Here is a 23,548-nt window from a genome sequence, read left to right as displayed (position 1 = left end):
GAAATAGAACAAAAAAAAAACAGATTTAGGATGTTGAAAGATAACATAGTGCTTTTTCCTTTGACTTACTCATTCAAATATCTTCAAGTTATAGAAAAATAGACCCAAATGGGGTTTATTTTTAATATTGCCAGTGTAAGCTAAATGACTCAGACACTTCTTGAGTATTTTTCCATATTTCCATTTCAGCCGGATTTGTTTGCTGTCCAGAGGGCACAGCGGAGTCTTTGCAAATGGTTGCCTGCCTTACATTGTTTCTCGGCGTGTACTCTCCAAGCGGCACCCTTGCCCTTGGAGGTGAAAGTTGCTTAACAGACAGTTGTCACTGTGTTGTTTTTAAAGTTATATCTTAGATTTCCACTACTGTGAGTGCCTCTAAACCTCAGTACCTTTAGGTTCTCCCGGTCTCTGCTCTCCAATACGGCATTGTGCCATGTTGGGCATTTTCTGTCATCTGTGCTGCTTAAATGTGGTTGTCACTGGTCGGTCCCATTTGGTGATCACAGACTTGCAATGTGGCTAGTGCTATTGAAGGACAGGATTTTTAATTATATTTGATTTCCATTCTTTTAAGTTTAAATAGCCACAAATGGCTATTAGCTCCTATACTGGAGAACAGGGCTCTAGAAAATTAATCTTTATTACCACTGTTTCTATTTTGTGTCTGTGCTGTTGAACTAATTCAGTACTTTGAGCTCAAATTGAAACACTATGGTAGGTTTCTGCAATCTCACCTCGGTTAGTCTCAGACTAATACACGTACGACAGCCTTTCGTCATCTTTGAGAAACGAAGTGCCCGGTGCTGCCTGGTGAGCTGGAGTGCACCTGTGACATTCGTGTCAGGGTGAAGTTCAGAAATTCAGAGCTTTTTCTTCCATTCAATCGTTTACTCTCTTCCTGTCTCCTCTGAGATCTTGCTTTACCAATTGTCTCCCTCTACTGTACCTTCATTTTCACAGTGGGACTTGGCTTACCGCTCACTCACCCACTCACACGAAACCCCTCATCTTCTAGTGATAGCTTAGTAAGACCATGTGATTCAAAGCAGACTATAAGCTCCATGAGGTCTGAGACTGTTGGGTATGTTCTGATCCTAGCACAGTGCCTGGAGCATTGTAAGAGTTCAGTTTATTTTGTGAATGAACAAATGTTATCTCCCCACCCCCAGGACCCTCTAGCCCAGGGTAGTAAAGAGACATGGCCTTAGGGTCAACTACAAGACAGTGTAACTTTTCTGAATTTTAATTTTCATACAGAAAACAAAGAATATTTTCTATTTTAAAAGTTCAACTATAAATAACAATCTTTAAAAATGAACTAATATATGATAATAAACTGCGCTGTGCTAAAGAAAAATTATAAAACATAGCAAATAGTGGTTGTCCCATATTTGTGAATAGACAAATGACTTTCACAGACATTGCTGTTGGTATTCATTCATGAAATTCAAATGAAGTAAGCCACCACTGTTCACAGTGCCCAACTCCCATAATCTCTCCTATGCATATTTATAGACATAATAAATCATTGATTTTTAAAAATCATATTGAATTAAGTCATTTTATTCTTGATCAATGTGAAATTGATATATGACATAACAGATACATTATACATAAGAAAATCCATAGCACATGTTTTCTGCATCAGAATTTGACAGTAAGTGTGGAGACAACATAAAATGTATAGTTGGTACTGTTACAACATTTTTTCTACATTCAGAAGCTCTGGTTCTACCCACTTTCACACCATTGAGTTGTTAACAAAAAAGAAAATTACATTTTTTTTAAAATTCAACACATTCAGAGCGAATGGTGATTAGCATTCATTATCCCTATTAACTCCCCAGAAATATTCCTATTGTTTTTTCTGTTATCCATTCCACTATCACGACCACCTTTTCTTTTTTTAAAAGATTTTATTTATTTATTTTTTTTAGAGAGGGAAGGGAGGGAGAAAGAGAGAGAGAGAGAGAAACATCAATGTGCGGTTGCTGGGGGTCATGGTCTACAACCCAGGCATGTGCCCAGACTGGGAATCGAACCTGCGACACTTTGGTTCGCAGCCCGAGCTCAGTCCACTGAGCTACGCCAGCCAGGGCTCGACCACCTTTTTTAAGAGAGGAAGGTATCTTCTCTGCTGGTTTAAGTGGGCTGTGCCTACCAGCATAATCCTCACAGCAGGGTGGGGAACGAACCCTGGGCGAGCCTGTTGGAGTGGAGGTTCCGCTTTCCTGGCTCCTATCCTAGTGCTATAGGTGAGTCTTTCCTGTGTCTGAGTCCAGAGTCGATTGTAAACATACTTAAATTCAATTTGCAGGGCACTGAGTTAATGACGTTTCTTTCTCATGCAGAATTTCGATATTTTATGGAAAAGTTTTACCATGCACAGCCAGCCCCATGTATACACAAAAATACCTAACTAGAGATTGCTGTTAATACCCAGTTTCTGGTAAATAGAAAGATTTAGTGCTCAGAGAAAATGTTTCAGATGCTTTCAAAAAAGATTTGAATGTGTTTTTATTTTTAAAAGGTGAATTTCTTTATATATTGGCAAAAAACAACCTTCGAAGGACAGAGTTGTTTGAACTTATGACTTGATTAGTAGCCATACGAAAATCTTTATGCAAGTCGGAGAAATCCCAAATTTTGGAATGGCTTCTAACCACTATTGTAGGATTACCTAAAAAAGCTATAAGCCACTTTGATCACTGGTCTGAGCCAGTAAACCTTTGTTGACTGACGTTAAGGTAGTTATTGGGTGCTAGTTAATTTAATTGCATTTGTATACTATGAGTTTTTTTTTTCACGTAAGCAACATTTCAATGCCATTTTTATATTGTGTTGGAAATTCCCACTGCTTATGTACTACATATTTTTGTTTGAGAGAGAAGTTGATAGTAATACAAACAGCATGTGCCTTTTCTAATTTTATGAGGAAAATGCATCCAAAGCCAATGTTAGGACTGTGAGAACTTGGTGGTATGAAATAGCTCAGTAGTCTATGGGCACAGGCCAGTTACTGCTGAAGAATAGACAGTGAAATGACCCGCTGAAAGGCAAATCCTCTCTTAAAGTGCATATTAAGTATCTATTTGGGCAGGTAAAATAATTTCTTACCTACTTAATTGATTTTTTAATAACCTCATCATGGTAATGGTTTAATGAATACAATTATGGATAGCTTTTTAAGACGCATAGATAAAAGGAATTTTCCAGATGCAATGCTTTTGTTTATGAACATATTGTAATGTAGAGGTGCATTATTTTTTTTAAATAATTTATTTTCCAGTTATAGGTGACATACAGTAATATATTAGTTTTAGATGCACAACGTAGTGATTAGACATTTATATGCCTTACAAAATGATCACTCCAGTAAGTCTAGTACCATCAGACACTACACGTGGTAATTACAATATTATTGACTTTCTGTGACTGTTTTGATTACTGGCAATTCGTATTCTTTAGAAAGAAGATGGAAGATTCTGTTCTGTGCTTGAGTTTGGCAGTTACCTTAACCAGTGCACAACTGATCCGAGCAACGTCCCTGATGATTCTGAACTTCCTCATTTACCAAGCAAAACATACCTGGAGACGTAGCCCCCAGCAGAGAACATTATGCTGATACTCCTCAGTAGCCTTTTTGGGAGGGGGTTGGTGTTGCCACTTATGAAAACCCTGGTCTCTAGAGAAACATCTGAACATTCAGAATAAAATTCTAGGGACACAACAGTGGTATTTCACACTGGAGTTTTTGTAGAGTTTGGGACAACTTTCCATGTGGTTTGCCTGGGCCGTTTGGAGGGAACTGATACCTAGAAACTACATGTGCATTAAAAATCACTTTAGAAAAGAAAGGCATAGTCATCACACACCAACAATCTTAGCATGATGCATAGCCTAGAAAGGCTACGGCACCCTCCTGGACACCAGAGAGAATAGGTCAAACACTGTTTTTTTGTTTTTGGGGGGCTTTTTGTATGCTTCCTTCAACTCATCAAAGCACTTAAACATATAAACTTCCTGCTTTTCCCTGTCATTTACCCTGTCATTTCCCTGTCATTCCCTGGCTTTTGTATTTCTGCGCGGAGTAAAGCTTAGTTAGCAGTGTGTTTGGGGCTATGTTGGGATGCCTCTGAGTACAGCCTTCCCCTTCTCCCTCCACTGAAGGCCTCATCTTAGAAAATCAAGACAGAATCAGAGGAGATTTGGGTGATTACCATCCCCTCGAAGTGCCTGAGAAACAGTAGCTTAGGTACCTGTTGATAAAAATAATAGAAATTTTTAAATAAACAGTGAGGTAACATGTGGTAAGGAATCATCCATCAGAATCCCAGGCATGCCAAAGAAAGCTCAAAACATAGAAACTTTTTTTTTTTGTGAGCAGAATCTCTGCTATCTAGATTTATTACAAAGAAGATTAAAAAACGTAATTAAACAAAACAAAAAAAAGTTTACTAACCTTTGCTCAGAACACACTAAGTGGCCTAGGATCAGTTTACCATTTTAACAAATATTAAAAATATATCTAATTTTGCATTCATATAATATAGTAGCAAAGAATTCACAAGCTCCCATTTATTATTTTTATGAGTAAGTCTATCAAATTTCCCAAATATTATATATTTCATTACTTTTTTCAGGGTTTTTATTTATGGCTATTATTGAACCAAGTAAAATAAAAATTTTTTTCTCAAAACCCTTATTCAAGGTCTTGTGACACTAATGTTTTATCTTCCACTGTATTTTTTTATGCCATGGAACAACCAGACAGTTCTCTTTGAAAATTGCTTACTTGCTTTTATTTCCCCCCGGTAAACAAAGACATACTTTATAACTTGCTTTTACAATTGAACTTTTCTGCCACTATTGATTGCTTGCATAAGGTCTTAATCACTATAGTTTTGATAGATGGGTGATCAGTTTATTAATATCCTATATTATGTAGAAATTTACCATTGATCTAAAGATCACTTCTTGACTAATGATTTCTGGAAGGTGTATCTGCTTAGGTATCTCGTGGAGCCTTCAAACTTGAAAAAGGTCAAAACAGCATACTTGGACAAACAGAGAGGGAACACATTTGAAAGATTATTTCTAAGTCACTAATAGGAGAGGCAAGAAGATGGCAAAGCTGCTGTGAAGGAAAATCAGAGGAGCATTATATAGTTATATGGTTCTCCAGGAATGACTTCGAGACCAAACTGGGCATACCATTCAGTAGGACCATGGGGCCTTAACCTTTGGGGTTATCATTTCTTTTGGTCTCAAGTTAACATGTAACTTCACACAATATCTGAGCCTTTTAATTACTAGTAAATAGTAAAGTCAAACTAAGGTTTGTTCCCTAGATAATGAAATAGCCCTTTTGTGAACCTTTAAGTAATCTCCCAGCATATAATTAAAATAATATTCTACCTACCTTTTATTTTACCTTATTTACAAATTTTGAATAATTTTTCATAACAGTTCTAATGCACTGACAATTTTAGATGTCAGCTTAAAAGTGTGCACGTTAAAATTAGGTTTTCAGTTTTGTATGGCTACTAAATACGCTATGCTTACCATCTCGTTCATCTGTCCAGCATGTTAAGTGGCTCGACCAAGAGCCAAGGATCTGTGCAGCTGATTATATGAAGAAGAGCTAGAAGAGAGATGACGTGAGATGAGCCGGGATAATGCCCAAAGCTCTTCTCGTTCCCTACACTTTGCAAGCTCCCTAGTCAATTTCTCAAGGTCTCCTAGGACTGTACATTCACAGAGACTTCCTGGAATTCAAACTTCAGGAAAATCGTCTTGAAGCTGCTGACAGATTTAAAAACTACATAGAATTAACGATGTCCATCACAAGCAGGACATGTATCAAGGCTCCTTTTAAAAGATGTTTCTTGTGTCTTCTGTGGATGAATTAGCAAAACAACCCTGATTATATTGACAGTCAAGAGGTGTGTATGCAAATCAGTGTCTGGGATCTAGATGTGTGTTTTCCCTCTTTGCTGAGTTGAATATCTCAGATGGAATCAAATAGGAACGAGAAATGCCATGAATTGCAGCCAAAATACAGTTAGGAGCTTTATTAAGAAGTGTATTTTGAAAAGCACCTTGTAGTTTATTGTATTTAATATTTCAGAGCATTGGAAAAACATCATATCCATTATAATTTATGCTTTTTTCTTTTGAACATCATTCCTTAATCTATGTTTTTTCAAATTATAGAATTCTAATAATAACCATCATTTGTTTTGTTTAGTTTTTAATTCTCTTTATTATCATAAGTGCTATCTGTACAATGCTTAGCAAAGCCTTCTAAATTTAAAGTTATAATACAGAAAACATTTCAATGTATGCTAGATTCCATGGCCTAAATATTTAGTATTTTTTGTTGGCTTTACATCTACTGTATATTCAGATATATTAGAAAGAACAAAATGCCCATATTTTTAATTGCAACTCCTCATTTTCTTTTTGAACTAATGATCATCTATTGGAATAGACTCGGAGTCACTAAGTAAATTATCTTGAAAGAGAATCTTTTTATTAGATTTTAGTTTATTCCAACCCCTTAATTGGAACATGATGTCTAAAGGCAACATATTTTAAATTTACATTGTGGATTTCAAAGTTAATTAAAAATTTAAGTTCAAAGGATTACACTAATGAGCATTTACGAGGGTAAATCCTCCCTAAGAATATTGTTAAGTAGTTACATTCATGTGAACGATGTGTTTCTTCATAGTTTTGCACAATATGTGACTTTATGACCAAAATTTCGTTTAGTTTTCATGACACATTAGGTTTCTTGGTTTTTCTGTGTCAAGTTCACTGCCCGTGAAAATACTACTTTTAAGTTAACAACAGCCCTCCCCTCCAAAAAAAAGCAAGCACGAGAAAGTTGAAAATTATTGCTGTAAAAATAATGCATCAGAGAAATGGTGATAGAATTGTAATCATGTGATTTTGGTGGCCACGGGGAAGGACGTACACTGAAGCGGCCTTTGCCCTTTAGAAAAGCATCACGCAGAGACGCCCCAGGTGCGTGATCTGGACGACCAAAGCAGGTCGGTGGTGTTCCTGACTCTCATGTCTGTACACACAGTACACTTGAATAGGGATAGTCGTTTGATTTGTATCTGTTGATGTTATGCAGAAATAAGTTTAAATTTCTGTTTGCCTTGAAGTTAGCTGAAATTCTATAGGGATAAAATATCACTCTTCCAATCTCTTAATTTTCAGTGTTTTCCGATGGTCACAGCTGTTCCATATTGAGTTTCTTTAACTTAAGAGATAAATTTAGCCACTGTCCCTAACAGCTTTCCTCACTTAGATTAGCACCTACAAGAGTGGATTTAGGTTTTCTGGGGGGTGTCAAGGCTTTACTAAATTTGGAGGGCCTCATTTAAGAGAAATAATTTGTAATCATGATACACAATTAAGCTAAAGATGAATATTTGTAAAGAATCAGAAAAGAAATCATAGCACATCACACAATTTTCAGAGTTGACAAATACCATAACTATCATGAAAATCGAGAAAAGTAACATATTAGTGCTAGTGACCTTCCTGACCGCCTCTGTGGTCCCTTTCTCTCCCAGTTTTGTCTATATGCTCTTTGAGCATCTCATCATGTGACAAGAATGTTGTAGCATTTTCTACAGAGAGAATAGTTTTTGTTGCTTTTCTAGCTTTACAACTCACTGGTATGGGAAGTAATTTGAGGATTCCCATTTAACATGATAACACCTCCACTAAGTTTTCTTCACATACGAACCATAAGATTTGTGTGTATTTTCCGCCGTGTGGCTTCTGGCTGTGTACATTCTAAACTTCGTTCTTCCTCTACTGCCAGAGCTCTTCCAGTGTGGGGCAGCTTCCCTGTCCTCACTCCTGGCGGTCAGCACAGTAGGCGGTAACAAGTCTGGAAGCTTTTCCTGTACCAGAGTGGCTAGCCGAATACTTCTGTTGGATGCAGTCTTATTATGCCAGTTTGAAGTCATACTAAGTTGTCAAGTAATAATCACAATGAACTCACACGTGGTTCTGAAACAAACCCTGTCCACCAGGACTGGAGTGCCAAATGGTTGACCACCAAGGAGGCCACTCTGTGTCGTGCTCCAGAGCACGGAGTCTGGAGTCAGACTGACTCGGGTTTGACACTGAGGAAGGGTTGTCAGGTCTTTGATGTCTTGAGCTCCCCAAAAGTGGCCTAGAAATCAGAATTTGGAGCTTTAAACTTTTATATAAAATACCAGACATATTGTAATGTTTTATTTTCCATGCAGAAAGATATATTTAACGTATCATAATGTTAATTCACGTTATTTACCTGACTTTTTTCTCTCTGTGTTTACAGCTCATAGGGAAAATAATACAATAATTAATAAATATTACAAGCATTAACTCTTGTGTACTCACAACTGTAAACCTACTTTTGCCATACCCCCGTATATTGAATTATAGAAGTTTCTTCTCACATCTGTTTTTATGGTTTTAGTGTTGTCATGCTAATCAGTTTTTCAGAATCCCTGTGACATCCTGTGGCATCTTTATCTTACTTTAATAGTAACTATTGTATTAAAAATTACATAAGAAAGAGGTCCCCAAGGTAAGATCCTTGATATGCTTTCCTCATGTGGTTATAAGAAGAACTGGCCTGGCCAGTGTGGCTCAGTGGATTGAGTGCCAGCCTGGGAATCAAAGGGTCACTGGTTCAACTCCCAGTCAGGGCACATGCCTGGGTTGCGGGCCAGGTCCCCAGTGGGGAGTGCGCGAGAGGAAACCACACATTGATGTTTCTCTCCCTGACTTTCTCCCTGCCTTCTCCTCTTAATAAACAAACAAACAAATTAATACAATCTAAAAAATATCTTCCAAGGAAGGTGTATATTTATGCAAAGCTTTTTAAAAGTGAAGAGTTAAATTATTTGAATAAGAAAGTAATTATAGGATATCTTTTAAATGATAACTCAGTGAGTATACACAAGCAATACCATCTTGAGTAGATTTCATGTTTTAAGACGATTTGTAAGAGGTATTGAAGCAGAAAAATGGCCCTTTTTTGACAAACTAGGTGATGGTTCTAGATTCAGAAGAACAACCATATTTTGGTTTGAAAGCAAAAAATGTCTCTGATTATCTTCCTGCATTGCCAATGAACATATCAAAGATTAGAGAAAAAGATATTTTTCCTACTTCCCTTTTCCTGCAAAAATAAGAATGAAATAGGATTCTATTAATTTTTTAGGCATTCTTTGAAACATTTAGAGAGTGTTTTAGTTCAGTGATGGAGTGTCATATAGTCAAAAGAACACTGGTCTGGGATTAAGAATAACTCTTTTAGGCTGAGCCTCAAATGATCTTGTTCATATCATTTAACTTTGATGAGCTTCAGCATCCTGCATTATAAAATGGGATTAGTTATAAATGCTTTGCCTAATTCTAAATTTCTTGGCAGAATCAAACCATAGAATATATGTAAAAATGATAAGCAAATACACCATCCTTGTGATTGTTATTTTGAGACAATAACGAGATACTAAGTGATGATTAAGCTTTGAAATGCTGTTTTACATATTTTTATTATTGCTAATATTATTTATTGTTAGATTATACAAACAGCAACATTATTGACGGGTGGACCAAGCAATTCTTGGTTGTGCGGTGCTGTCCTTTGTATTGTAGGGTGTTTTCAGCTCCCCTGGCTTCGGTCCACTAGAGCCAGTTAACCCCTTCTGTCCCCCACAGTGGCTCCAGGCTTTGCCAAATATCCTTGTTTGCAAAGTTATTTCACATTGACAACCACTGGATGACTGTAAAGTGGAAGATTTTAGATCAGGTGGTTATTGCCTAGGCAATCAAAACATAAAAAGTGATTATAACAGGCAACCATTTAAAGAGTGAATACTTTAAGCATGTCATGCAACATATAGAACATGTAATCACTAATTTCCTGAAGTAGAGCCCTTTCTTTAAGTCAAGCCTTCTGAACGTAGTCTTACCTTCTCTTTTTTCTCTAACCAGTCTTCTTAATGTGTCTTTTATAATTTTTGGTTTGCAGTTTTTAACAGTTGAATAAAAATGGAAAGGCAGTTATGAAATAATTTCAGGAAAAAAGTTGAATAGGGGAGAAAAATAACTTCTCCTCTACCCTTTCCAGCTTTTGGTTGAGACTTCCCCACCCGCCATGTAATAAAGGCAGATTAACAGCAGAAAAACAAACAGAAGTTTAATGACATGTATATGAAGTCTGTCCAGAAGGTATCCAGCTATGTAATATGAAAAATAAAGACATTTATTGAAGAGCATACAAGATACAAGGAACATTGTACATAGGACAATGGCGCCTCAGTCCCCTTCAAAGTAGGCACTTTGGGACCTCACACAATTCTCCCAATCACCATCAGCTGCCTCGTCATATTTTCCTGAATGTCACCCATGGTCTGACATCTCTTCCCTTTCAAAGGTGATTTGAGTTTTGGGAAAAGCCAGACATCACAAGTTGTCAAATCAGGGTTGTAGGGGGGATGAGTCATATAGGTAATTTGATATTTTGCAAAAAACTCTGCACAAGACAGGATGCATGAGTTGGTAGGCTGTTGTGATGAAGCTGCCATTCACCAGTTGCCCATAGCTGCAGGCTTCTGAATCACATGAATAGTTTGTGGGGAGGAGTGTTCAAGCGTAATGCAAAATCTGATGCAAATTCCTTGCTGCACTTGCTCAGTCATTTTGAATGTGATGACCACACAGTATGCACAGTCACTCAGGGGCATCTACTGCCCTCATTGACTAGTACAGTGCAGTTGCCATTGTTCACACATGCACACTCCAGTCTACTCTCCTTTGCTGCCAGGGTATATCAGTGTTGCACAAACTGTTCTTGTTATATTAACAACAGCTTAACATTTTCCGGACAGATTTCAAACCTCCTGTTTACATGGGAGATTCTAAGGAAAACTGAGTAACTCCTCCAAGTGACCCAAACCACCACCTCAAATACCATTATAATCTAAAGACAAAAGGGGCCATTGGTGGGGTCAGGAGTCCATTATGGGGTGTTGCTAAGAAAACAACGGTAAACAAGAGTAAGGTTGTTACGCAGATTTAAGTCCTTGCCTTCTCTATTGATACGAGTTTCTAGAGATTTATAGTCTTCCTTCCCTTCCTGGTATAGAGAGGAAAACACCCTTACAAATAAAGATTTCCTTTATAAATGTAAATATCTGTTACAAAAGAATAACCTCTACTCAGTTTTCAGAGCTTCTCCTTGTGTTTGTTGTTTCTGAAAAATAACCAACTCCAAATAATCAATGTTCCAGATCTTTGGGGCAGTATATTTCGCTCCCCTTCAAAGTGCTCAGCATTTTATAGCGTTTATCTTTTACAGATATCATCTGTGTCCAGACTGCCGATATTCACTTTGTGGCAACTTGTTTTTTTCTGAGTCTCTCCGAATATTTCGACTTACTTTTCATACAAAAGTTATTTTTTGTTGTTGTTCTTGGCATTCGTTGTTTGACGTTTGATGAAAAGGTTACTGAATTTCTTCAATTTCTCAGGAAGATTGACTAGAAGTCTGGATAAAATATAAAATGTAGAGGCAAATATAAAAATATACTTAAGATCCAGTTATAATATTTTAGACTCATTTATTCATTTGAACAAACGAAGCTCAAAGAATTTCATTACTTACAGCAAAATTCATTTATTCTATAATCTTATTTTTTAAATACCTCGTGTAAAATAGATGGGACAACCGTAACTGAACAACAGTAAAAAATGCCTACTGTCATAATTTTCTTGAAAAATTTTTTTTTTTAAAGATTTTATTTATTTTTAGAGAGGGAAGGGGGGGGGAGAGAGAGAGAGAAGAGGGAGAGAAACATCAATGTGCGGTTGCTGGGGGTTCTGGCCTGCAACCCAGGAATGTACGTACCCTGGCTGGGAATCAAACCTGGGACACTTTGGTTCCCAGCCCGAGCTCAATCCACTGAGCTACGCCAGCCAGGGAAAATTTCTTTTAACATTATACTTATTGGTGTATGTGTTTCCCATTATTTTATATACAAGTTTCTTAATTACTTAGTGAATGTGTGCATACATTCAGAGAATGATAGTATTTGTGGCAACTTTTAGTAATACACTCTTGTATGCTAGGGTAAATGACACATTTTTTAAAATAGTATGCTTGCCGAATTTATTTGTCTTACACAGTAGGGCAAGAGTTTGGAACGTTTACAGGGAATCAGATAAAATTGAGTTAAAAAGATAATGGTCTCAAAACCCAAATTTATTTTTATTCTGCCATGGATTTTACTAACAAGTAATGAGTGGTACTTGACAGGGAACCTCTAATGTGTGTTCAGCTGAAGTTGCATTCAGTATTTTACATGGTAACTCGGAACAGCCTGGGCACAGGTGTGTATACTGGATTTTGCCAAATATAATATGCTCTTGTGTATAATGCACCCCCATGTTTTTGGCCCAAACTTTCAGGGGAAAAAATCTTTCATTTTAATTTTTTTAAATTCAATTTATTTATTTGTCTATATTTAGAAACAAAACTGATTATCATATTCCAGGGTATTATTTTGCATATAGATATTGTTATTGCCTTCTGGAGTTGTACTTTTAATGTATAGGCATAAATAAAAAAAATTGAAAACATTTATATAGATACCAAATTAGTACTACCCATGTATAATGCTCCTCTTTATTTTTCCCTCAAAAAGTTGGGCAAAAAAGTATGCATCATAATACTGTATTATCTTTTATCACTAAGGGGAGAAAAGAAACTTTCCTCTACCCTTCAAGGTTGTTTCAGTTGATCTGATAAATCTACATGAGGCACAGAAAATAGCCATATTTCATTATATACATACATGAGGAACCCTCCACACAGGAAAGAGTCAGAGACTCCACATTGAAGAGAGATGCAAAGACCAAAGGGGAAAATGAGGGACATGTGACATGAGAAGCGTGGGGGTGCTAAGGCAACCAGGGGACTCAGAGGGGAGGAAGGTCACTGCAGGACGATAGGAAGAGAACATGTCTAGTAAGTATTAGTTTAACCTGATCTTGTGTCCACAATATTACAGAATAGATATTTCCTCATTTCCTCTGCTTATGTGGAAGAACAGTCCTCTTTGACATTTACTTATTGATCAAAACTAGTTCTTTATTCAAGGAAGATTTTAGAACATCTTCCAATTACATATCGTGTGACCTTATATGCTATAAATATGAAATACTTAAAGCTTATTAAAAGACTAACTCACTATATCCTGTTCAGGTCAGTTACATTAAAAAAGATATTGATTTGTCTGTTTCTAGTAATGCTACATGGCATTGATTTAATTTATACTTCATGGCAAAATGCATAGGTTAGTGTGTTAAATTCTTTCCATGTAAAATGGTGAGTGAATTCTAACTCTTTCACTATAGTTGTTAATATCACTGCTTTAAGTTCCTGAATCTTAATGACTCTCAAAGAAGAATTTACGCATGAGAAAATCAGATCTCCTTAGCCTCGTGAGGTGTCTGACACAGGAGTGACACCATCAAGATCTTAGTGATATTTAGAAACATCCAGACGTAAAGAGAGTTTGGTTAGTGAAGACATGTCTTTGTGTTGTAGCCTGACTTTCTCCAGTGGACTCTGTGGCCCTAAAAGTTACTTCACTTTTATGATTCCCCAACCAAGTTTCTTTTTATACCACATTGACTACCTCGAGTATATACTCGCTCACCTCTGGAGGCTCCTCCTCGCCTTACACTTGAATAGTTTTTGTCCTGAAGGAAACACACTTAAAGAAACCATCAGACTGTATCCTGTTTGTCTTACATTGGAATTGACAAGATGCTTTAAAGAGCTTGTGATGGTAGCAGTTTTGAACAGGAGAATGTTAAGGAAACCACAATCATTCCCGATCATATTTTGAGAAGTAATTTAGCCTATTGAACACTTTTAGTATGTCTTACATTTATTGGAAAGGCTCAAATGGAATTTATTTGGAATTGTGGTATGTACTATTTAACTGCAAGATTAAAATATAATTTTTATGAACAAAAGATAGCAATAGTGTGGTAAATATAAATAGTTGTATAAGATAATGATAATACACTAATTTAAGCACATTTTTAAAATAAGTAAGGGAAATAAATTATTAAAAATATTAATAGGTTGGGAGTAGGCCATGCGATAAGAGAGAAGGGAGGGGGCATTTCATTTTAAATATATGCTCTTAACTAATAAACAAATTTTAAAATTGCAATGATCTTACTTCTTGAAGTGATCAAGATAACATTTTCACTCTGATTTTGTGTTCAATTTTTACATCAAAATAACATTTTTGCTTTTGGTTTATATGCAACATGTTCAACTCCTTGTTTTGAGGTCCTTCAGACATTGATCGGTCCATCCAGTTTATTTCTTCATAGCTTTCCTTTTCTACCAGTCTCTAGGGTAAGCAGGAGATGAGTGGCAGTTGGGAACTAAATGAGATGGCAGCTCTGAAGGGAAGGTATCAAAGTGAGAGCCTAGCATTTATGCAGACATCCTGGGGCTTGGATAACTGGAGGGAGACCAAGGCAAATGCCTGGCCAGTGGGGAACCTGAAGGCAGGCCCTCCCTGGGTCAGACTGCGGAGTCTCCTATCAGGCTGTGGAGTGGTACGTGAGAGAGCCATTAGCACAGAAATGATTAGAGAAATCAGGCATGGACAAGTAGACGTTAGGATTTAGAGTTCCGAACTCAGCTAACAGGGTCCCAAAGGCAGAAACGATGCTTCTGAAAGGGAAGGGAGGTGCATTCTGGGAAGAGCAAGGGGGCTCCTGCCTTAGCAGGATTGACTTGTCTCAGAAAGCGGGTCACAGTGGGCATGAGGGAAAGGTTTGGGGCGATGAAAGCGTTCTGAAACCAGATTGTGGTGTCTAACTGTATAAATGCCCCAAAACTCCAGTGTGGAAGAAAGAGGCTAGGCCTATGAAGATCATCTTTTCCGGAAAAGAATACAAATCGTAGAGGTTTTGTATAAGAGAGTGTGGATAAAAGTGTTTACATTAGATTTACGACTGCAATATGGGCATCTTAAAAACGAGGACCATGTCCTACTCTTTTTGGGGTGTCATTCCTATTCCCCATAACAATATTTGGGATAAAGTAGTTAGGTAGTTTTTGAAATAAAACAATAATGAAAATTATTGTGTATTTGAGCTGTTTCTGATACGTCAGACCAATCTTACTAGAATATATATTTAAGATATATTTTTGTAGGCATATGTACAAGGGGGGACCCCCAAAAAGCAGAAATTTATTTATAAAAATTTGTGTATTTATTCTTACATGTTTAAACTTCAGTCACCCTCAAAGTACTCTCCATTTGATGCAATACACCTATCAAGACATTTTTTCCACTGCTCAAAACAGTTTTTGAGTTTGTCAATTTTGATGCCTTTGGTAGTGCTTCTGCCATTTTTTTTTGTTTCACCTCTTGTACCTTGCCAAAACATTTCCCTTTGAGGACTTTTTTCATCTTGGAAAACGAAAACAAAGTCACTTGAGGTGAAACCAGATGAATAGGGAGGGTGTGCCATTTTTGGCCAAAAGCTGCTGAACACTCAGTGCGGTGTGGGCAGGGGTGTTCATAAATCACCCATCATGCAATGGGCAAATGCATGGAAAGTCTTCAAAAAAAAATTTACTGAAGCCGAGCGCAGCCTCTCAGAACAACACCAGCTAGTGGACTAACCCCTACAATGGGTTGCAGAACATTCACCTAGCAGGGGGCAACCTGTACTATATACAGTGTGCCTGCCCTCCAGAAGATAATTCCAGGTTTTCAGGGTCCCCACTCATACAATAACCTTACTTTATCATGCACATATGAATGGAATTTAACATATGCACACAAAACTCAAGGAAGCTAAATTTTGCCCCAAATCTAAGACTATGGTGAATAATGACAGATAAATGAAATTTTGTGGGTGCAGATAGAAAATGTAGTATTATCTTACCAAAAATATGATGGTGATTCATTGATCTTTTTCACTCATAAAAATAGTTTCTTTAGCTCAGGAAAAAAAAAGTGCTGCATCTGTCTTTCAAGTCTATATTGGAGAGGAGATGATGCCGCTATTCCCGGAAACAGTCTCCTGGGAGCGATGACTTGCTTCCCTTCATGATGGGGTCATTTTTTAAAATTTTCATTTATATGGAATTCATGAAGAAACATGGCCCAAATTTCAATTTATAGTCTGCAAATTTCCACTTTTAAAAACAGACCAGTTCCTGAGGAATGCAGATATTTTTTAAAAGGCAACTAAAACCTCAAAAATTCTCTCCTTTTTATCTTCTTACGCTTAAAAAAGTACACGAACATACTGTTTTTAAATTTAGGCTTTAAAAAAATGTCCTCATGCTGAGTTCTTGTTGGCCGAGCTTTTAGCTTTGAGAGAATTTTTATAGCTTTTATAAATCTCTAAAAATAGAAATTTTAAGTGGAAATCCTTACACACCCTCCGTGAGTGCCACACATCTTACCACCTTTGGAGAAAGGAGGTAACTCTTAATTATTTAAAGATGGCAGCAATGACTTGATGTCATAGTTTTCCTAAGGACAAAACTTTTCTTAACTGTAAGTTCGACACATTAAATTTTATATGTGATATAATAGGTAAAAAGTTTTAAATGCCATTGTCCTCCACCAAGTGTCATTTGTAAGTAGAAGCCTTTGTCATCATCTTTTTTGATGTAACTTATAATTTAACTTAAGTGAATATATCTTGTGATTTAACTGCTAAGTGTGGTTTAGACTCTAGAAGTTGATTTGTTGCTGTAGAATTTATCACGGTGAGTGTCTTTGGAAGTATTATAAATAAATGTCTTTGTATTCTCCTTTTTATCATGTAAACCTAAGGGTCCCTTGATCTTCAGGGAAACCCGGGGTACGTTTGCTCTTTGGGATCCCAACTCCACTGTGGCAATTTCCGTCCACTAAACCCAAAAGTCTCAGTTCCAAAGTGACAGTGTGGTACTTTACTGCAACCAGGGGTCAGTTTTAGATGGGAGAACAGAAAGGGAAATAGTGAATGTTTGAAGCTTGGGTACAGATTAAATGCAATACTAGAAAGAGAGCCATGAAGCAGGTACCCAGCAGGGCAGTATTAGTCATTTTTGCATGGACCTAAACAAAATTGAAGACATTCTCCTAAACAAAGTCCAGTCAAATCCATGCATGCTATTTTGGTTATCTCCTGAGGATAAAATTTCTAAGAGGAAATATATATATGTGTGTATATGTGTATGTATATATATGTATATATAAACATAATCTGATAGGACAGATTTTAGTAATGTAGAAAATTTATGGATATCTAATAAATTCATTTCAGCAGATAATTCGCATTGAGAGAGACAAACGCTCTTGTTTTTCCATGTACATATTTGTGGCATTTTTCTTCAACCAGAAAGACAGCCATTTCAGATTTGACAGAAGGTACGCTTTTTAAACTCTAGACATGGATACTGTCTGGTGCAAGTGCCCCAAAAGAAACACCAAACTGTTTGATGAAGGGCAAGTTTAAAGGGGAAAAAAAAGAAAAAGTAAAACAAACTACTCCGAGACTAATATTTAGTCCTTGAAATAGATGTATGAATTAGTGATGGGATATTGCTTGATTACATCCTTAAAATCCTTTACATTTATTGCTTCAATTGAATGAGGCTTCCTGACATCTGTATCTGGAACTAATTCTGATAACCTTGACATGCAGAATGGAGATAAAGGATAGATAGCTTTCCTCAAAATGCTTCAATATGGCAAGAGGAATTATCTAATATTGATAAATAAAGCAATGTGACATCTGTGTTGAATTCTGAATCGACTTGTTGAGTTGTGTAAGAGGTAAAAGAAGGGATTTTCTTGCAAGCTGTTTAATGCATTTGGGAACAGCCAAGGTCAAAGGAATAGCAGGACTCAATGCAAAAAAAATTTCTCTCTTAACGAAAATGTCTTTCAATAAGAAATTGGCAATTGAGGAATTATGTCATTGTCAGAAGTTTAACATTCTTTTTAGGGCCTAAGAAACAAAGTCCCAGAGAACTGAGTTGTATTAATAGCTGGTTTAAAATGTATGCTTAGGAAGAACACAGTGATGATTTTGAATAAAGCCTGAATTAGGAACAGATCACCTGAGAGTGAGTGATCATTCGTGAATGAGTTCAGTGTTTGCAACTGCACAGTTTTAAGGATTCTTAAAAGGTTCCATTTTAGCCACTGAAAAATGCATCATGAAGGATAAATCTATTACAAGCCAAGCATATATTTATAAAGCTATATAGATCCAACAAATTGAGGGAAAGCAAGAGGTACAATTGTTTTAGACTTAGAGATATGTATGAGAAAACGTGACTGAACTGAGCTTTGAAGGGTGGACAAGACACAGATAAGTGGGCTGGATTGAGTACAGTGTGGATTTAGAGGTTTGGCTTTCGGAAAACAATATCCCTTCCCTTAGATGTTGTCATACATGGAAAAAAATGACCCCGAAACATTTATTACAAATCCTTAACACACTAGGATTTTAATTCAGTGTAAGGAGTCATTGAGTGAATTTTGTGATGTGAAGAATATTTTATCATTCGATATTTTTGTTTAGTTCAAGAGAAAGCCAGGCAAAGCCCCAAATGCTGCATAGACATAAATTCATAATTCAAAAGTTGTTTGTTTGTTTACAAATGAACAGAGACTAGTCTTTCCAGGGTGCAGCAGAAGATGCATTGAACATAAACAGTCCCAGGAAAGTAGATCAGAAGTTGGAGAGCATTTGAACTCCCTTCCAAATTGCTCTGGCCTCAGAGTTTTGCCTCGGTAAGCTAGAATTCTAGAAAGGTCTAGGTTCAGAAACCACAGCGGAGTAACAAGAAAGGCTTTTCTAGCTTCTGTTTCTTATGCCATTCAACAAGATTTAGAGGGAAATGCAGCCAAATTTAATGGTCGTTACCTGATGAAAAACAGACATCCTTTGGATTAGCCAAAGCAGTACTGAGAAGGACTAAATGCAATTAGAAGTCTCCACTGAGGCCAAGGTGGTTGAAGAGTCACAGAAAAACAACTGGATACAAAATATGGCCTCGCTGTGTCAGATAACCTATGCATTTCAAAATAGCATTATGGGAAAAACAATAGAAATTTACTGCCACATGAAGAACATATGAGATTCATCAGCTGAGGACAGTATTGAGTCAGCAGATATGGAGAACTTTGATTTGCCAGCTCTATGAAGAATGGAGGAATTCTTTAAGCTGTGTATATGCATGCTCTTAATATTTTACCGTGTTTAATCCTGAATATATTAAGGATTAATACATAATAGAGATTGTGCCATCTATATTCATTCCCTCATATTTTTGATGATTTTTTTGTCTCTGAAATGACAAATTCTTTGTATAGCTTTGTAGTAAACTCAGGTTTCTCTGATATGGAACCATGCAGACATTTCCGCATGAAATAGAGTAATGGGCATCATTGTTTTAATAAGTATGCTAAGCCACCATTACTATTCAAGAGAAATAATGTTTGCTTTTTTTATGTCAAGCAGGCAAGTATTAGCACATTTTTGCCCTTAAACAGAGTACTAAAATGATTGGGATAAAAAGTTGCTTCTGAAAAGCTAGACAAGCTCTTCTCTGCACACCAAGAGCAGAGTGACAGTACAATTTAGTAACTTAAGCAGTGCATTAGAATTCACGGCTATGCAGAGCCTTCACCCTCGGGCCAGACCTATAGTAGTTGTAAGAAGATGATTTATGTGTTGTAATAAATGTTACTTCTCAATCTGTTTGCTTGTTCAACGGTTGAGGTCCCCAAAGAAAAGGTCTATCTCAAATTAGGACTGGCATGTATTATCTGTCAACTTTATATAGTACTGTAAAAGTCATTCAGCTGACAGTAATATTAGCAGAATGGTTTATAGGTTTCGTACTGTGTGAAGCTTTGTCTGGGTGAAGAGAGGCGATGGGTCTGTGGGGCTCTGTGGTCCAGGATAAAGTTGCGTGTAGATGAGTCGTTTCAATGCTTCTCTGTAAATGAACATCTGGCTCACATATTGATTCCATGTGTGAAATGAGATCAGCCCATATAATGACCAGAATCAATCAGACTTTAGCTGAGGAGTAACATACACTGGTCTTGATTTGTTAGACAACCAGAATTGGCAGCACCTTGCATAATTTGGCACCAATTGACAAAGATTAGGCTGTTTGGGGGCCTGGGTGGTTATTAATTTGAAACCCCCCTTAAATATTTTGCAGAGTAAAATCAGCTGTAACTTATTTGTCCCAACCCCCTCCTTTTCATACTAGATCTAATTGTTTTAGACAAACAAGTGAGCTTGTGGCCTGTTCACTTTACACAGGAAGACATGAATTCTTTGATCCATACAATATTCTCTAGCTCAACCTTGGAGCTATTTACCGAGGAGATTTATTTGCAGACAGACAGTAGAACCGTTCTTTGTGAACAGAAATGAGGACGGCTTCCACGGGTTTTCAGCTTGTGTTCCTACCACTTACTGCAAGAGAGATAAAACTGAACCATCTTTATTTTTTAACCTGAATCGTTCTCTTTCTTTCTTTTTTAATGTTTTAGCAAACTGAATCGGGCTATCAGTCTTTCTGTTTTCTCCTCACACTTTACAATTATTAGAGCAGAGGTCGAACCCGGAGGATGACCAAATACCATTTCATTTTTGTCCTTGGTGTAATCCCGAGCAAAAAAAAAAAAAAATGGTGAGATTTAAAACAGGACTGATGGTGATTGTAAACATTTTACAGATATGTGTCTCTCCTTAATTTCTGGGTAGAAACGGATCCACCTGTATTGTACTGAGTAGATCTTTGAGAATATAGTTATAATTGTCAAAACGTAGTTTTAAAAATTGATTATTGCTGCCAAACAGTTTTAAATATATAAACTCATTTATTTTGAGTTTAGGTAATCTTATTTAGGTAAGTATCTAAATCAATATTTAATTTTTCCTTCAATTAAACAAGACTTATTTGAACAAAGGCTCTCTAAATGCTTTAGATATAATGGGCCAGACAATGTAATAGTAGCAATAACAAGACAATTCCATAAATATGTCTTTTTATAAAGGTATAATACATGAACCTCCATTAAGACTATTTGATTTCTACTTAGGATAGAGAAATTTCATTTATGAAATCAGCTCCAGAGATAATTCTCAATTCTTAATTATGTCTTAACAATGAATTACTATATTCTCTTTTGTCATCTCAGAACTTAATTTGGTGGGCCTCTTGATAACCAGTATATGGAAAGTCATCTCCTCCCTTTAATATTCTTTTTCCATACAATTTGTAAATTATAATGAAAAATGTGTTTCTTTAGGGAAAGCCTTTCAGGCTTTTCTGACTTTATTTCCTGGTCACTTAGGTCATTAACATCATTTATGACATTTTTTTCCCTTTGTATTTCCTTTTGAATAATTTACCAATAACTTGTAATTTACTCCCCTCCACGCACATACAAGTTTCCAAATTAAGGCATTTAATTTGGGGAGGGAAGCATTTTCAAACACTTCAACACACTTTTTTTTTGTTGTTGTCGTTGTTAATCAGGACCCTTTTAAGTCTAAATAGGCATTCAGGCTGTAATTCCTACTTTGTCAAAATCTCTCAAATTACCTCCATAAGGCTTAGGACCTAACTCTGGTAGTAAACAAAAGGGCCTAAGTTCATGCCAAATGCTTTGTAGGACTACTTTGCAAGAATAATGTCCACAGACATTAGAACCAAATGCATACTTCTGGCAAGTAGTTAGATTGTTATTTGTAAAATAAGCAAATAGACAGATAGATAAAAGATTGGGAGAAAATTTTAAGGTAGAATGTTTGTATATATAGGTAGAAATGGGCAGACCCAAAGACTCTATAATTTTAGACCATTCAACAGCACAACCCCGTGTACCACTTATGTAGAAGACACACTGTCAGGACATCACAATGACGTTTGAGGAATGGCAAAGTGTGTGGTTGTTTCACACATTAAAACAATTTCAGCACACATGTGCCTTTTCCTGTCTGTTATGACTAGCCTCAGGTAAGAATTCTTGCATATTAAAAATATTACCACCGTGTTTCAAAGTCAGGCCAAGTCCTGTTATAGGAATGTGTGATAATTTACCATTCTGTCTGCACTATAAGTGAAACCATGTTAACAGCAACCAAGCTTAAATGTGGTTTTTGTTATATTTCAGACACGGTGTGGACAGCTTTATATTTCATAAGATACTTCTTTATTTTTTTGTGTGTGCATTGGTTAGTTTGACATAATTTTTTATTGAAATCATCCATAAATGCTAATTGATAATAACAGTAACCTTCAGAAGATTCTACAGAGACCCTGAAAAGGACAGTTTTTATTCCACTTTTATTTACAGAGGCTGGTTAGGTATGGCAAACATGTTTTTGCCAGAGTAACAGATAACGTGGCTTTCTACCTGGATATCACCGTGTGTATCTTGTACCTCACAAAAATGCCGTCTGAAGTCTCCCACGTGGCTACTGTTACTTGAAAAAGAACCATTCTGCAGTGGTTTTACAGTCGGAGGTTTTCCTACATCTGAATAAGTTCTCACTTTTACTTCATTTTCATTTTATCTCAGATGTAATTTTAATATATATTAACCTAGCTAGTTACAGAATGAATTCCTGAGACTGGTGTTCATGCATTTCAAAAGCACTAATCTTTGGGGGATTTCAGAAATAAATGTGCCTAACAGATAATAATTTCATGGAAAATGACTCAGTGTTAATCAGTATCACTCATACCCACATGGCCTGACCTATGCTAAGAAAATTATTTCCCTTAACAAGATTATTGAAGCTACCCATTCTGCCACCTCAACAAACACACAGAAAGCTAGATGTGTTTAAACGTGGGGAGAGGGCCACTTCTCGGTTGGGTGCATTGGGTGTGGTTTGTGAGAGCAGTGAATAACAGTAAAAACGGTAAGTTCTAATGGTGGAGGGGGTCTTGAATACTCTGAAATAATCTGAACTTTAGTTTTTGGTCAGTAAAGTTATAAACCCTTGTTCCACCTATGTGTCATTCAGTAGCTGATAAAAAAAATGTTTTTTAAAGAATTATGGACAGTGCTGGTTCTTATAGTAGTCCTGAAAACACGCCCGAGTCCCTCAATCCATTGTGCCTAGCTCTTGTTCCCTTTGTTGTAGGATATGTTAGACCTTATAACCCACAAGCCAGACCAGAAACAGACTAAATATATATATATATTTTTTTTAAATGGTCAAGGTAAGACCTAATAATTTAATGAAATAGGAATGTGGTCATGGATTTGGCCCACGTGATCTGGTGACTTATTGGTAGTGAGAAGGGTTTGAGTGGTGATGAAAAGGATGCAAGGAAGTTATCTCGCCTGAGATAAAGACACAAGATTACAGGCTCCATTCATAGAGCCTGGCTGAGTGTCTCAGCTGGTTGGAACATTGCTGGGTACACCAAACGTTT

The 23,548-nt window shown here is 36.6% G+C and overlaps 1 protein-coding gene and 1 long non-coding RNA gene across 7 annotated transcripts in view; one reads left to right on the top strand and one right to left on the bottom strand.

The window, feature by feature from the left end:
• Window positions 1-23,548, top strand: part of TRPS1 (transcriptional repressor GATA binding 1) — a 236,735-nt gene that overhangs the window by 127,257 nt on the left and 85,930 nt on the right. The gene's annotated exons all lie outside the window — the stretch shown is intronic.
• Window positions 1,139-2,234, bottom strand: LOC118501769. Its single transcript, XR_004904424.1, has 2 exons — window positions 2,108-2,234; window positions 1,139-1,895 (listed from the first exon to the last, which is right to left on the bottom strand). It is a non-coding gene; the product is annotated as an uncharacterized LOC118501769 (long non-coding RNA).

The sequence above is a fragment of the Phyllostomus discolor genome, chromosome 7 (assembly GCF_004126475.2).
Source record: "Phyllostomus discolor isolate MPI-MPIP mPhyDis1 chromosome 7, mPhyDis1.pri.v3, whole genome shotgun sequence".
Lineage (NCBI taxonomy): Eukaryota > Metazoa > Chordata > Mammalia > Chiroptera > Phyllostomidae > Phyllostomus > Phyllostomus discolor.
The sequence above is the reverse complement of the archived record's forward strand: the minus strand, read 5'-3'. Positions and strand labels throughout refer to the sequence as shown.